The sequence below is a fragment of the Gordionus sp. m RMFG-2023 genome, chromosome 1, assembly GCF_954871325.1.
Source record: "Gordionus sp. m RMFG-2023 chromosome 1, tfGorSpeb1-WG-v2, whole genome shotgun sequence".
Classification (NCBI taxonomy): domain Eukaryota; kingdom Metazoa; phylum Nematomorpha; class Gordioida; order Chordodea; family Parachordodidae; genus Gordionus; species Gordionus sp. m RMFG-2023.
The window spans coordinates 82,938,701-82,954,052 of NC_088775.1; the positions used below are offsets into that span (position 1 = coordinate 82,938,701).

Here is a 15,352-nt window from a genome sequence, read left to right on the forward strand (position 1 = left end):
TTAGATGTTTCTATTCTTATTGTTTGTGACTAATTTTATTACAGAAATGAAATTTTAAACCTTACTAATAAAGTATTTAAACCTTCGGTACTCAGAGTTTAAACTTTAAACCTTATTTGTTAACATTTAATATTTGAATTACGTTTATTCAAAAATTTATCTTCTATCATAAAAAATTTGTTTTAAATATATAAAAAAAACCATGTCAAACGATTAAGTTACAATATTATCCTAATGTGTTAACGCGTTAGTTGAATTGTTCTAAAACAAAATTAGTTAAACAATAATACAAAAATAACTGTGGTGTTTGGCAGTTTGATATATTAATTTTTATTATTATCGAGACCAAAGTGGAACTGTCATTTAGCTCATTATCGATTAATTTAAAGTTTATTATTAGTTTGTGTTATCAAATATCTTATCGCAAAATAAAATAGAAACAATAAAGATAATTATTTTTATTAACAATTTAAATATTTTTTATTATTGTATTTTTTTATATTTTATTATAAATAGTGAAAAATTAGAACAATAAAATTATTATTTGTTTTTCGTTTAAAAAAAAGAAGAAGTATATTTTTGTTTTCAAATTCTCAAGGAGTAAAAATAGAAAAGAAAATCGCAAGTAAAAAAAAAGGAAAAAATAAAGTGACCAAAATATATTAAAATAACCGATTCCCAGTTTTCTCCCACATAGTTAATAATTACCGATTCCTTGTTATACTTAATAATAACAATAAATTTTTTAAAGTAAAATAAAATGTATATACAATCCTAGGTAATAAAAAATTGAAACAAAGTATTTAAGCTGCTTTATAAAAAAAATAACAAAAATATATATATCAAAGTAAGTCTAAGGTTAAAAATTGAAACTGTTCAGGTTGAAGAAATAAAAAATATAAAAACAAGTTTTAAGTTACAAAAATAAGTGAATAATCAAAATTATCGACATTCGTTTAGTAAATACGCTTTACATAGTTACTACCAAATAAACTATTTTATTTAACTGAAAACTTACTTTACTTATTTGTCACAAGTTACCATATCTACTATCGTAAATATATATGTATTAAAATTAAATATAATTAAAAATTAATCAATTTTACAAGTGTTATAATTGATAAAAAATTTTTGTTTTTACATAATGAAATATTATCAGTGCCAATTTTTGATTCTTTCAATTTCTTTACTTGTTACTACTTTGCAATTTACACTTACTAGATTGTATTTTATATAAAAAATGTATATATTTTATGTTAGATATTTTGGTGTCAAACAAAAGATTCTTTTACAGTTATTATATTATTTTAACATCTAAAATAATCAATATAAATGATAAGATTATTAAAATTTTTATAATAATTTAAATATATCGTAAAAAATTGTATAGTTTTAAAATTTATTTTAAAAATGATTTATAGACCTCAGGCCCATCTTAAGTCTAATAAAATTAACTACGAATCTTCTCGTACCAAGATGTGAGCGAATTAAAAAACGAATTTGAATTCAATTATGCATTATTCATTATATGATTTCTTCGTACGAACCTATAGATTTACTATTCGTATTCACTAAGAATAATAAAATTTCATATGTGTATTCGATTCAAATTATTTGAATAATTCGTTTTTAATAATTTGGGACATGAAGGGGTGGGGGGATGTACTAAACAAAAGTTATATTTAGAGTCAATGAATCTTTTAAGAACCTATCCATAGCAGTTAGAAGCTTTTTTTATCAATCCACTTAATAATAATTTAATTATTAAGTAAAGAAAGCCATATGCATTTTTTAGAAGAATATAATTGTTAAATAATTTATATAAATCAATGATAATATCTTTCTAGAAATATAAACATCAGGATACTTTTATTCATATCCAACATACTTAATATTTTTTTTGCTCTTGGAGGACTCAAACTCCAAAACCACCCCGCCGTTACGCCACTATATTAAATTTCTTTATATTAAATGATGAAACTCAAACTTTTACAAACTGCTAATCTTCTCATCAGCATTAAGACAAAAAACGGCTTCTTATAATTTGTTGCAATAGATTCCAACACCATTTCTGTCACAAATGATCTCATTATAAATTTAAGGAGGTGGGGGGATGCACATTTTAGTATATTGATTTTATAATTTAAAAAAAAACATTGCAATAAAATGGTTTGAAGAATTAATTATATTTACATATGCAGTAGCAGTTATTGTATGGAACCAGACTAATGATAGCTCTTGATTGCTGGGAAATTGTATAAATGTCGAATAAATATCGATTATGATCAACTTGATGGTAGTTTACCAAAATTGTTCATATTTCAGTATTTTAGGATAACAGCATATTTGGATTTCTTTTTACCCAGCCCCCCTCCCAACTACGCCTTCAAAACAGAATATCTTGTAAATTCCTACAGTGATCACCCTTGTGTCTATTCTTTTTTAATAATTAAGAAAAAGGATAATATTAATAAAAGTTACTAGACTAAAAAATGTATATTTCTAGTCTCAAATTAGGTTGAGGGAAGCTTGGACTTAGTTGATCATTTTTTTAAAAAATGACAGATTGGGTAATATAATGCTGACATAATTTATTAACTCAAACACTTTCTGTTGTCGTATGTGATCATTTTCTACCATATGGTTTTAAAAATAATTTTTAAACCTTTACTTTTCAATATCATATTTACCTGTGTATATAGCAATAGATGCACATATAAAGGAGCTGTTTATGAATACGAATTGCCCTATGCAGATCCATTTTCTACAAATTATTCTGTCGATCAATATATTAATACTAATTTGAAAAATTATAAACATGTTTTACAAATTGCAGCTTCAAAGGTGAACCTAAATTGTTTATAATTAAATATTAAAGAATGCGATTTATGTTTACTTCCTTATATTTTATTTATTTGCTCAGAAATTGAATATAATAATATTTCCTGAGTATGGAATTATTGGTAATCATCATAAAAAGAGATCAGATGTGTACCCATATTTAGAAATTGTTCAAAATTTTAACCATGCAAAAAAATCCTATTATAATAAGGAAATTATAAAAAGATTAAAATTATGGGCCAAGCTTTACACTATATACATTGTTATAAATTTAGGAGAGGTATATAATATAGTATATATATTTTAGTTATATATTTTAGTTATATATTTTAGTTATATATATTTTTGGCATAATTTTTTTATTATATTATCTAACAAAATTTAACAAAGAATATTAAAGTTAGTTTATGAACTTGAGAGGATTATTATTAGCTTATTACTTATGATATATACTATTTTTATCAAATTGCAATCATACAATTTATATTGTTTAATTTAAAGGAGGAGAATTTCCTTATGATAAGTCAGTAGTTCTAGTATTATAAATGTCCATTTAACTTGCCAAAACTTCAGACAAGGAGAATTCTATTTATCTTAAACTATAAATTGTTGAAAAAAATTTCTATTTTGGCTAGTTGGCCTCTATATTCTTAAATGTTGAATATGTCTCTTCATAATTAGGGTTACACCAACATCTTTATTATTAGAGGTCTGCAAATAGCAAAATCAAAAAAAAAAGATTGGATGATTAATCCCTCTTTTCATAAAAGTAATTCCTAATCCTACTATTTGTTTTTAAAAATATTTAAAGCATTAATTTATATTAAACAATTTTAACTTGTTTTTTTTCTATTTCATTTTTACAATTTAAAAAAATAAATAAGTCAATCGATAATAACTCAACTAAAGTAATATTTAACTGAAGAAGATTTTTTTTTAATTGAATGAAATATACTTAAAAATTTAACAAGTAGTTTGAGTTAAAGGAGTAGGATTGGTTAGGGTTAATTAAGTGTTAGTTGGTTAAATATAATAACCTTTCAAATCTGTCATGTCATATGATTATAAATTGACAAATTGAAATTAAAATAAATGATCTATTGTAACCTTCCTTGAGTTGGGCCATGAATCAATCGTGTATTTATGAAATATGAAATGCTTAAAACATTTTTAATCTTTATAACTTGCTCATATTTTAATTATTTTAACTTAAATTGCACAACTGCATTCATAGTAGGATTTGATTTGGCACAATTTAAAGACTGAAAAATTTTTTAAATCTGTTTATTAGACCGATTTTTCTTTATTAATATCAATAATTCTTAGATTATTATCATGAATGCAATTAAAGATAAAATTATTATTAATAAAGAAAAAAATGATTTCATAAACAGATTTTAAAAATTGATCAGTTGTTAAATCGTGCCCGATCAGATCTCGCTATAAATACAACCTAAATTTGGGATTTTAATGATAATAATTTTTTTTTATGATGTGTAGTGCAATTTACATATTTCAAGATGTGGAATGACAAAAAATTCATTTAATACTAGCAATCGACAAAACTTAGAAAGGTATATCTAGATAGACCTGTGTGCCACCATGCAACGCTGCTACCGTTGTACTCTTTTTTTGTCAATTTTATAACGTCCGATTATTAAAATTATATGTTTTTTATTATAAGTTATATCGTAAAATTGCAAATTACATTGATATTTAAAATAAATATAAAACTCAAAATTTATGTATAATTAGAATTGATTCTTCGCAAAAGAAAAATATATGAAAAATATTTTTGTAAAATATGAGCCAACAAACAAGTTAAAACTTTTTTAATTTTATAGTTTTTTAACGATAGGTATATCTATATTTTTTCTTTACGAATTCCTTAAAAATTTTATTCAATTAATTTTAGATTTTAAGATAGTTTCAATGATCGTAGATAGTGAAGCAAATCGCTCCATTTGAGTCGATTTTTAAGAACTTCGAACTCAATATTTTGGTCAGAAAAATATTGCCTCTGCCTCAAGATTTCGCTAATAGATGTTCAAATATTTGTGCCATCTTATGAGCAAAATCTTTAGGCTTGCGTAATATTTTTCTGGATAAAATTACTGACCTAGCCTTTTTTAAAAAATCGGCTTTTGATCCTTCATCCATGATTAGTGGTTCAAAATAGCAAGTCTAGAGAATTGTCCGGTTAGGTGAATATGAGAACCACTTATGTTAGGACATGAATTACATAATCTTGTCATCACAGTGGATTAAATAAAGAAAGTAAGTTGAATAGAAAATATTATTAAATGAAGTAGAGAAATTATTGTTGGGTTAAAGATTTAATCAAATTTTGAAGGAAGAATAATTTATTTTTTAAGATAGAAAATGCCCAGAAGTAATAGAACTACTTCAGATATATTAAATCTGGTCAATGAATTCATGCGTTGAAGGTTTTGAAATTGATGAATGTGAAAATGAACGATACAATACACGCGAAGAAAAAAAAATGAAACTTTTAAACGAAAGTCGATATATCATTTTAATGATACTAGAATGTGTAAAGGAAACCAATATAAATCCAAATAGAATAAACAAACATGAACTTAAATTATTTAATTATGATTGGGATTTGATAAAGAATATCATGAAATCCATAGGATCATTAAATGATATACAATAAATATTTAATATCTCAAAGAATGTATTATAAATTTAGCTCTACTATTTCGCATTAAAATATCCATATTTGATCGTCAATGACAATGGTAAAGTGAATATATTCCTTCTCAAACCATATATGTTTTACAGTATTAGTCCCACGTTTAAACCATAATTTCAAAAGTTGTAAATATCATGAATAAATTATCTTAATGAAATCTTTCATGAATTATTTTAATAAAATTGTTAAATTTCTAATATATATTAATTAATATTATAATATATTTTATTTGGCAAAAGTTATGCTCTGTAATATAGGTTAGATTGTTATAAAATTATCAACACACATGGCAATAATGGAAGTTTTTTTTGGTCAGCTTATATTTTGAAGTAATAAAAAGAAAATCATAAAAAGATTCCTATTTCTGTAATAGGTGTCTGAAAAAAAGCTGTGAAACAAGATTAATAATGAGATTATCTCTAATAAACAAGAGCATGAATGCTATTTGCTATTAGGACAGCAAGCTAAAGTTGAAATTGATGTGTTGGAAAGAGTTAGAATTAACAATTTAGCAATATTTGCTAAGAAAATACTTTTCGTCCCAGCTACCAACGCCCCTTTCTCTGTTACTGGTTAGATATTGAATTCAAAAAGATTTTCATTATCTCCAGATAACTTGGATAAAATTATTTTTATCCACAATAATTACAATACAATGATATATCATCTGATATAAATTTAATATGTTTATTTGAATTTATATATGTGTGAAATTCATTTATGTATCCATTATATATTCCCCTTTTTATAAATCATATGCATTTTTTCAATATCTTGTCGCGCGTTGCTTAAGTTGATGATTCAATTCATTATCTTTTGCTAAAAATATTTTATAAACATTTATAAATGTATATTTATATTTTGTTTGTTGTGTAATAGAGATGTATTTACATTTAGATTTTTATGCTTAATTTTGTTGGCATAGAAACAAATTTATACAGTTTATCATATATGTTGTTTTATCGGCCCGCCAATTTTAGAATTTTATGGATGCGCCGCTGACCGCTAGTATAAAAATCAGGGTTGTGCATTTGACCGGTCAAATACGTTATAGGGTCAAATATGGTCAAATTCAAATATATGTTTTTTAAAGTTAATATTAACTTTATTTTGAAAATAATAGTAAAATGAATCTATAATATTAATTTTTTAAATTCATTGTCATTAAATAACTAACGTTTAGCTATCTGTAGCAGATTCTTGTTCTGATTCATATTCAATATTATCATTTTCTTTAATATTTTTTAATCAATTTTCCTGATGTCTTAGATCTTCAATCGATTTCTATTTTCATAAAAAATTATCCCAAATCGACCTATTTCTTTCTAAAGAAGAAGTAGAACTAGGAATTATTAATCTCTTAATGGGCATGGTTCTATTAACTTGAGGTCGCAATTGATTGTTTATGGAAATTACTACTTTCCACATAATTTTCTATATTAAACATGCTGTTTTTGCTTCTGAAATTAATTATATCACTTAAAATATTTTGGTCATCACTATCTTGTAAAATAGCTAATTCTTGAATTATATCATATACTTCATTAATTCACTACTAGTGAGATTCTCCTCTTGATAATGTGGACCCAAAAAATAAGCAAACATGTGATCACATGTATTTATATCGTTTTTATCTTTTTTAAAGATATTTTTAATTATTTTTCCTTTAAATTTTTTTATAGTATTTGACCGTATTTTACCAGGTAAAATACTCCTCCGGTCAATTGACTAAATTTGACTAATCAATTGACCGACTTGCCAACCCTGATAAAAATGCAAACCCGTCACCGCCGCTGAATCAATATATCGGCGCACAGGTCTACATTTGAGTGACTTAACATGTAATCCTTTTTCCAACTCATTTCTACTTCATTATTTAAAAAAAATCATTTTTTGTTTGAGAAATAAATATTCAGGGCCAAAAAGTATTTAAAATAAAAAAAATTATGAAATATCGGGAGATATTTCATTTTTACAGCTAATTTTAAAACCTACAATACCTAAAATAGATTATTTAATTTAGACCTTTTTAAAAGAGTATTTTCTTTAAAATAAGTAAAATGGAAGTATTTTAATATTCTCCCCTTCTCTAATTTAAAATATAAAAGGAAAAAGATGCCCTATTTAATCATAAATCAGAATTAAATATCAATTTTCCACTCAATAAGTTTCACATATTTATTGCATTTTCCCATTTTCACTTATCTACTACCATTATATATATAACGAATAGCTGTTAAAACCGTTATAAATTTTTTTAAGTTACGTCATTACTTTTTTTTTGTCTACAGGTAACGTAAACGTTATACACCCTTCTAACTAACGGTAACTATAAACCATTAATTTTTTGAGCAACTTGGGACTTGGGGTCTCACAAGCTAACTATATAAATCTTTATTGCTAATTTTCCTTAAACATTTAATAACTTATTTTTTTAAATGTTATGTTCATTTTTACTTTACTAACTCTTCATTCATTCACGCACGTATGCCCTACCCCCCCCCCCCCCCTTATTAATTTGCAAGATTTTTAAGATTTCTTATACTAATAAAAATTGTCACTCTTTAATTAAACCATGCAAGTATAATTTTAAATTAAGTCGTTTTAAGTACTAATCAGGTACTCCATATTGGGATAAACCTGAAATTGAGTGCTTCCATATTTTTTATCCCGTTCAGGGATGATTCCAGCTTTACCAATTTTCTTTTTATTTTTGCTAATAACTTCCTTAATTTCTTTATACATTCTATCAAACGGATGCACTAAAATAATGTATTAATTAAATTAAACACTAAAAATATTGGTAATTAGTTTCAGAATAAATGCTTTCAGTCATTTGTAAGCGTGAAAATTAGTTAATTTTTGTTCTTCTTCTTTTTTTTTTACTAACAACTATAAAAGAAATACTGCATAACTGATTGAAGCATTATTATGTACTAAATATCGGCTTAATATTAATGCTTCCCGTTTTTCCTTTTCAAGATGATAAACATCTGAATTAAAGAGCTATTCGCATTGAAATATTGAATTATTACTATTTAAAAAAAAATATATTCGTCACTTTTGTAATATTTAGGATCAGAATTTGATAGTTTTTATATTATATTATTTTTTATTTTCACTGGAATTTTATGTTCTCAAAAAATATATATTAAAAAAATCTTATAAGTTATTCCCGTGTACAAAGGAGAGTATATCAGAATTATTGACAGATTTTGGCGCTCATTTTTATGCCAATGTTGATTACGGCTCATTATGCCCTGTTGATGGAAATTTTCAATTTAATACAAATATTGTCATAGATGATAAGGGCGAAATAATAGCCAAATACCGAAAATGTAATCTTTACGCGGATGAAATGGATTATTTTGACAGCCCTTTACAGATTTTGTCGAAACTATCCAATAATTCGACTAAAAATGAAGATATAAACTGTCCAAATTCGTTTTTTGGAACAAATTTTGGCGCAAATTTTACCACCTTTATTTGCTTCGATCTCAGATTCAAAGATCCTGCAATATTATCTATATCTAATAAAGGTTTTATTTTTTTAATTTAAAAAAAAATATGATTTTTGCTTTATAATTGATTTGCATTTCGAAGTTTGTTTAAATTTGAGTCGATTTTTAAGAACGGCTAACTCGATATTTTATTCCAAAAAATATTATGCTAGCCTAAAGATTTTTGTTCATCGATGGCACAAACAAAAGTTGATTAGCTATTAGAAAAATCTTGAGACCTTAGTCAATTTTTTTCTGGCTAAAATATTGAGTTAGCCGCTTTTAAAAAATCAGCTTAAAACGAGCCGTTTAACATCACTATTTCGAATGTCTAGATGTTATGTGATAAGTATTTGTCGACGTTAATTTTTTTTTCTTCTATCATTAGTTTGAATTCCTAACCCGAACTCATCATTATGATGAATTTAAAGTTCATTATTTTTATTATACATCCAATTAATTATCCAAATTTGTCTTATTTAAACCAGAGACCTGCAGACCCTGGTACACGGACGGGGCCGTATTTTAATTTTTTTAAATATTCCCGGATCGAGTCAGGCCGTATATTTTAAAACCGAATATTTTAAGTCGCCATTATTAGCTATAAAAATTAAAAATAAATGTAATATATTTTAATAAAATCCGGACTGGGACTGGAAATATGGAACCCGGGCCGTGCAAATGGTACCTCTGCAGGTCTCTGATTTAAACTAACAAAAAATATCATTCACGTAAAACAAAAAATGGCAAAAAATAAAGAAACGACGCCGCGACCTTATAACGTGGCTTATCCAACAGATTGGCCCGACGCTTTACCCATTACCAATGCTTTGCAAGCTCAATACGGGTACGCCGTTAGGACGAACGTCAATTTATTAGCTGCTAATTTAAGGTATTTTGACGCGAAATACAATGTTTATCAGTCCGGAAGCGGGATATACGCGGGATACAGTGGCTACATCAATACGTTTTACGATACGATCGGTTAACTTAAATTGCAATTTAGTATATGCATTTTTTTCTTCTTCATAAAAGACTTAATTTCTTAAATCCCCGATATTATATTTTTTTGCATCTTTCAGAGTCATTTAATCATTCCACTCATTCTGGGGTTCTATTGATCAGTCGGTTGTGTTGCGTACCATCTTTTGATTGTATCCACAACGAGACTCAAAGCGTCTACGTGGAAAAACTCCGAGACGATAACACAATTGTAAACACTTTCGCTAAATATATCAGCAAGCCTGTTCTCTCGCCCAGTGATCAAGATGATTTCTTGTTTTATCACCCGATTATTGATCTACCTTTCACGTTGTATCCTTTAAATATATCCAAAGCAGTTTCCTCTCGTCATATGGACATCGCTATTTGCGAGAAATTTCGCAATGGTAGAGACCAAACATTCGTTATTCAAGAAGAAAATGTTGAAGATAGAATAGAAGGTGCCGACTTCTGTTGCAGATTTAGGTATCAAAGTCATTATATGCGCGCATACGGCCTTTTAAAAGATAGCTTGAAAATCATGTCGAATGATAAACATGGTTATTTTTTAGCCCTCTATACCGGTACCATGAAAGGGGACGCCTTATATGAATGGAATATGCAAGTATGCGCCATTTTGAAGTGCCCCGTCAGAAAAATGTTAAATTCATTAGGTCAATTAGGTATTATTTAAAAAAAAACAATGTTTAAATGTTATATAGAGTGATGGACATTCTCTAAATCATGTTATTTTAAAATAAGAAAAAAAGGGAAGGGATAGTTCATAGTATAGCTTATAAAGTTTGTCTATGACGTAAGAAATGTCAATTATATATGCATCGTTTTATTATCGTAAAGAAAAAGTGCCACATCATTGCGGTGAGCCCACAGAAACACTCATTCATTATTTATACAACGAGAACTCTTATCCATCAGCGGATATAGAATTAATAGGTCACATGTTTCCATCCAATTACGTATTTCCGACCATTTTAAAATCCGACAATCGTCCCTTCTCCACCAAGGAATGGTCTTTTATTACTACACCCAAAAATCGTATTGGAATGAAAAATTCTATATGCCTTCCTACTCTAAACTACACTACTGATCCTCAGCTCAAAGAAGGGTACACTTCAAAAATCGCGTTTAAAGGGAGACTTGAATCTATAAATAGCATAGTTTTGTTAGGGCGAAATTTCGGAGCCGATCAACCCAATTTATGATAAATTGGGTAGCAGTATTGACGTTCCTTATTTTATCGCGATCTAAACTATTCTAATATTTTTATAAAAAAAATCAATGCAATCATTTCACATTTAAAATGAATTATACACTTTATACTTTATAATAATAATAATTTGTAAGAAATATAATTTACAACATAGTATAAATTAAATAAATTTTTTATATTGTGTAGCATTCATTTATTAATTTCATTTAGACTAAGGCCATACTTCATGTTGTTAAACGGCTCGATTTAGTCAAAAATAGTATTATGCAAGCCTCAAGAATTCGCTAATAGATGCCTAAACCTTTCCGCCAACTATGAACGAAATCTTGGGGCTAGCATAGTATTATTTGGCTAAAATTTTGGGTAAGCCTTTTTTAAAAAACGAGTCGTTCAACACCCATACCAGAGCGTTCTCGAGTGCAAGTGCTAATGTGAAAGTTATAGCAAGCCGACAAGCTGTACGAAATTGATTCCAAATCAGTGCTTGCAAATTATAAAAATTTATCTTCAGATTACTTAGTTGTATTGTATTAATTGCAATAATTTTCATATTTTAAAATAATAGGTGAATAAATATATAATATGTTATTAAATGTTTCGAAAGAGTTGTTAAAGTATCACGACATTGTATCGTAGATGATATATCTGATATATTTTTGTTTCGAACGGTATTGGTTAAACTTTTGTGGCTGCCAATCCTTTCAAAATCTCCAATAGTTTTGCTGAAGTGTATTTGCTGCATCGGATCGAATATAGGTCCAACGTTAATAACTCGCCTTCGTAGGCTTCATTTAGTTTCCATACTTCCCACAATTACTCGAGTTGTTAATCTCTATTCATAAGCACAATCAATTTTTAATTTTTTTAAAACACTTTTCAGCCCCTTTTCTGTTTTAAAATACTAGTCTTCTTATGATCGTCTATCTGATCTTCACCTCATGACAATATTTGGTTCGATCTACTCATTCTCTTTCCTTTTCTTTTTATTTCACCACTTTATTATCTATTAATTCTTCGATATATTAATATCCAAGTGCTACACATATATTTTAGGCTAGAATTCCCAATGTTAATACATTCTCAATTATACTTTTACAATAATTTTAAACACCTCTTTTGTATCTCTCACCTTTTAAATTTAACCCCACATGTACATATTTGTGTCTATCCCCCCCCCCTCCAATTCCTTCTATAGCCCCCAATGAGCCTTCCGATTTCTCCCCAATGAGTTACCCCGATTTCTTCCCAATGAGCATTTCTTATTTTCCTCATAATTTTTTTTCTGCAAATTCAAATCTCATATAATATAACAAATTAAATATCTTTGATAATAGAAAATAATTGACTTTTATTCTAAACAAAATATCCAAGACAATAATAGACAATTGATGTAGCTTCATCGAGGCTTTGAAGTTATATATATTATACTATCATAATTATTTTCATAAAGATGAATGAATGCCCATTCTAATTTTTTTTAATAACGCTTAATGAATAATATGATTATGGGTATGGTGAATCGCTCATACTTTAAGCTTTAATTGGGGTTAGATAATATATAGAGATAAGAAAAGCTGATATAAGTGATTGAACTGTCAACCTTCTATGTTTCCCTTATACAACAATCATTATTCCGGAAATAAATGTAAAGAAGAAATGTCACTTTTTTGATGAGCCTATGCTATAACATGATGTAAATAATCCTAATATAAAACAAAAACTAGATAATATTTTTAGCACATAGACTAAAGCGTTCACCTTTTTAAATAATTTTCCTAATATTTAATTGTTATTTATAAAATACACTACCATTCCTCTCAGCGCGTCGATTTAAAGCTTATTCAGCTTTGCTAAAATTTTTTTTAAATAATGGGAGGGGATATCTCCTTGATAAAAACCTCAAAAATGTTTTATTGCTAAAATCCAATAATAATATTTAGTATATTAAGTATTAAGTTATTTTATACAATATATTCTATTTTTAATATAGGCTGTATTTGTTAATGATTAATAAAAAATTTCTAAAAAATATATCTATACTTTTATATAAGTATAGAATACATCTGGGTGAAAAGTTCAATCGATATCGACATACCGTTTTTTTAAAATTTGATATTCTCTATACATTTTTAGTAAGTCTGAAATGTTTAATTTCGGAAACGCTGCCTGTCATTATCCTTAGCCTTAGAACCAAGAAGTACTTATATTTAGTATTTTATTTCTTTGGTTAAAAAATTTTGTCTACCAAAAAATAAGATTTCATTATTTTTTTATATTATTTTTTAGGGTATTTTTAAAAACTATTTTTTCGTGAATAAATTACCAATTTTAAATTCATACTCAAGGTGAATAAATTTAAGTATATAAATGCAATATAAAATGATGATTATTATTCAATATACATAAAATGATTTTTATTCATGTCATATGTGCGGGGAAAAGTAATGAAATTTACTATCAAAATGTATTTGATCATTAATTGCAAGAAGTTTTAATTACTTCCTCAATTCGGTATCATTTAAAAAAATAAATAAAACATTATTTGAAATATTTAAGTTAATACCCGAAAAAAAGATTAAACTGGATACGTCAATATCATAATTATTTTATCAATAGAAAGAAATATTTGTGAGGCGCAGTACCCCCCCCCCCCCCCCCCCCCCCGATAAGTCTGGAAAGGATATTAGAACCATTTTTATTCCTCACACAACCTGGCCCACAGGATATAGAAAGTTTCAATTAATTTAGACTATATTTTTTATGGGCGCAAAAACAATAATATTCTTTACAAATCAGTATCATCATTCTTAACAAATTTTTTTTTTATCGCGCGGCTCCAAAAATATCGCGAATGAATTGAATAATATAACCATAATGACCAAATGTTCTATTTAATATAATCTTATTTATTTTTCTTAATTTTTTCAGATCATACTTTTTATTTTTGAAAGATGATTATAGTTTTGTTAAAGTAACTAGTTACATTTTTTGCAAAAAAATAACTTACTTATATTTGAAAAATTGTAACTATTAACTGTAACTAGTTATATTTTTTAGGATGTTACAGTTAAATGTAACTAGTTACTTTTTAAAATATTCATATATATATATATATTATATATATTCAAATAATTAATACGTTATATTATAATAAATTAATTTTAAATTAAACTTATTTTAAAATTTTGATTAAATATCTGATTCTGTACCAAAACAACAGACTTAGATGCTAAAATATTTTAGCCAAGCTTCAGAAAGTATTTTGGATTTCACATAGAGAACACTTTGTACAAACAATAGTAGCGTTAAGTTTTTCTTATGTATATTGTTAAACGGCTCGATTTAGGTCGATAAGGGTCTAATTAAGATTTTACAGCCAAAATAATAGCTTAAAGATTTTGTTCATAGATGGCAAAAGAAGGTTTGAACTTCTATTTGAAATCTTGAGGCTTACTTAATATAATTTGGCTAAAATTGTAATCGGGCTATTTAAGCCGTCCCAATAACAACACTGCTCTTATGCCTCCAAAAAAGGTATATTTTAGCATCTAAGTCATCCACACTTCAAGCTATATGAACACATCTCTATAAAATTATTTTCACATAATATGTTTGAAATAATATATAATTTTACTAATTTTAGTTAGACTTATACATGCAAAAGATTTTTGTTTAGCTAAATCAATTATATTAAACTGAATTATTAATTAAAATTGCTTTGACTACCTTCCCGGGTATGCTGATGCTCTTGTATGCTTAGTAGCAACATAAGATGCCAACAAAATCTTTTTATATAATTATAATTATAAGAAAACATATAAATTGTGATTAGGTCACCTTTGTAGAATTTACAAAATAAATATGGGTCATCATCTGAACTTATTAAAATGATATTAAATTATTAATTCTTATTAAATATTATGTTGTCCTCACACCAAGTGTTCCCATAGAACGTTTTCCCACTCTAGGGAAACTTATTTTTGAAGAAAAACAAGTGCGTCCTTTAGACAGAAAATTTTAAAATAGTTTATTTTTAAAGGCAAATAAAAATTTACTAAGCCCGAATTTTTATAAAAATAATCA

General features: G+C 26.6%; 1 protein-coding gene across 1 annotated transcript in view; it reads left to right on the forward strand.

The window, feature by feature from the left end:
* The first annotated feature begins 2,702 nt into the window (after positions 1 to 2,702).
* LOC135929561 (insulin-like peptide receptor) overlaps positions 2,703 to 15,352 on the forward strand; it is a 52,421-nt gene continuing 39,771 nt past the window's right edge. The window contains exon 1 of the mRNA XM_065466207.1: positions 2,703 to 2,844. The gene's annotated coding sequence lies outside the window, so the exon portion shown is untranslated. The remainder of the gene's footprint in view (positions 2,845 to 15,352) is intronic.